This window comes from Frankliniella occidentalis, unplaced genomic scaffold, assembly GCF_000697945.3.
Source record: "Frankliniella occidentalis isolate FOCC.00 unplaced genomic scaffold, Focc_3.1 Scaffold3254, whole genome shotgun sequence".
Classification (NCBI taxonomy): Eukaryota; Metazoa; Arthropoda; class Insecta; order Thysanoptera; family Thripidae; genus Frankliniella; species Frankliniella occidentalis.
In genome coordinates, this window is record NW_026270318.1 from 5353 (window position 1) to 7982 (window position 2630).

A 2630-nucleotide genomic window follows, 5' to 3' on the forward strand; every position below is an offset into this window, starting at 1 on the left:
CGACGGTGGTGGCGGACACGACGGGGCCGACGGTGGTGGCGGACACGACGGTGGCGACGGTGGTGGCGTGACTGAAGAGGGACTTGAGGACGAGGAGGTCCACCCAACAGGCTCCGTCGTCGGCTCCGTCGGCAGCTCCAGCGGCGGCAGTACTGCTCCTTCCGCTACAGGCAGCCATCACAGCAATCGGTCTCGTCGACCCGTCCGCACACCCTCCTGCTTTGGCGGGAGTCAAGTGACCGAGACTCTGGACGCTTCGCACACGCCTGGCGGTGAAACGCCACGCTCTACTATAATTGGCAGAGTTGGACGGAACATCGGAAACCGTAGCCGCGGTGGCCTATTTGCCCTCGGTCGCGACGTACCGCACGATGGTGAACTTCTCCCCAACTTCAACTTTGACAGCATGTCCAACCACGGAAGTCCTCGAATCAACCGGGGAGGCTTTATTGGTACCCGGGGAAGTCATCTGCCTAGCCGGGGAGGCTTCGTCACCCGGGGAAGTCCTCCGCCTAACCGGGGAGGTTTCGTCAACCGGGGAAGTCCTGTACCTAACCGGGGAGGCTTCGTCAACCGGGGAAGTCCTCTGCCTAACCGAGGAGGCTTTGGCAACCGTGGCAATAATGTTCGAGGTGGTGGACACCAGGGCGGCAGGGGCGGTGTAGCTCCACGAGGCGGCGGGGGTCGCGGAGGTGGAGTGCAGGGCGCCGGCGACAACGTACGCGGTGCTCCGCGGGGCGGTGGAGCAGGCCGCGGTGCCCGCGACCGTCAGCAACAGGTGGCTCAGCAACGGCAACAAGCCTACGAGCAAAGGAGGCGTGCGGACGACGCTGTACGAGCTGCCCACGTTGCAGCATTCCAGGCGAACCAGCAGGGAAACAGACACCGCGAGGAGCGCGCGGATGACCCGGAAGTGAACCCCGAGACGGCGCTGCTGGGCCAGTATCTCATGGCAAGGAGCCAGCAGCCACCAGAACCGGATGGGTTCCACCACTTCGCTTTGATGGTGGCTTATGTGCTGCGCCAAATACCGCCACGAAATGCCGGCAATGCCATGCTCAAGATTGGAAAACTTCTGAACGACGAATGGGAAGTGCGATTTCCGGAGTAGTGTGTGATTTGTGGAAGCTAAACTATGGCACTAACACAATTGTAATAATGTAAATAAAATATATAAAGGATGTTCTTAAGTTGCTTTTCTTTAATTGCTTAAACTTTATGGAATGTTTCCAAAGTTATGCCTTGAGGTTTATTTTATCTATGTTCTGTATACAGCTGTTGTTGAAAATAAGAAAAGGTTTGAAGAAGTCAGATAGAGATTTTAAATAGCTTCATTCGAAGCATTTTATTCCTATCACAGTTTCAATCTCACTTTAGTGACCAGACATATAATTGCAAAACACATACAAAAAAATTTTCAAGTAATGGTGAACTATGCACACAGCCATGCTGCTTCAGTCATTGGTTTCTCTACTCACAATTACAAACATCACATTGTTAAAATTACAAAAACATGGGGGATAGTAGGATGTATTACACCCCAATGCCACATTTAAAATATCACTATCGTGGCCAGACATTTCATAGCAAAACAAATACAAACAACGTACATCAATTAAATTATCAAGTAATGGTCAACTATGCACACAGCCATGCTGCTTCAGTCATTCCTTTGTCTACTCACAATTACAAACATCACATTCTTAAAATTACAGAAACATGGAGCATAGAAAAATAGGTTACTACAATGGTTCACCCCACTGCCAAGGAACTGGCTGGGCAAGGACAAGCTCCACAAAATCCTCCCTCACGAGAGTGGGATAGAGTGGGTTGGAATTCCTGGCAGCACCAGGGATTTCTTGTTGCACAAGATTACGGAAAATTGTCTTTTCCAAAGAGGGTACTAGTTTCCTCCATCTGCCTTGCTTCAGTCTTCCATTAGACTTGTAGGTGTCTGAGAAACCAGGAGGAAGGTAGACACGCTGCTTGGGTGGAATGCTGTCTTCCCTCATGAGGTGAAGGTTGTGGAGGGCACAAGTAGACAAAATAATGTTACAGCCTAGTGTCTCACTGACAATGGCAGTTCGACGTAGGATCCTGAATCTTGCACTGAGGATTCCAAAGGCGTTCTCTACAACTCTCCTTGCCCTGGACAGTCTGTAGTTGAAGAGGGCGTGGTTACCAGGCAACTCGTCTCTGGCATCTGGTTCAAATGGCTTCATGAGGTGTTCATCTAGTGGAAAGGCACCATCTCCCAAAAACACATATGGTAGCAGACAGTCTATCTTCTCATTGTACACAAGTGGTGGCAGGCGTAGCCTATGGTTGTAGAACATTTCTCCAAATGTTGACCTGTCGAATACTCCACTATCCCCCTCACGGCCTTTAGCACCAGCATCAGCAACAATGAACTTGTACTTGGCGTCAGCAATAGCAAAGAGAACGATGCTGTTTGTCCCTTTGTAATTATAGTACTCAGAGCCACGCATGGGGAATTTCTGTGAGGCAAATAGGAGCATTTAAAATAATGTGGTAATGTAACAACATGCAGTACTCAATAGAGTTTTCCTGCATGGGGCAATCAGAAATAAAGATGCTAGCATTTACCTGGAATGAGCAGTGCTTTCCAT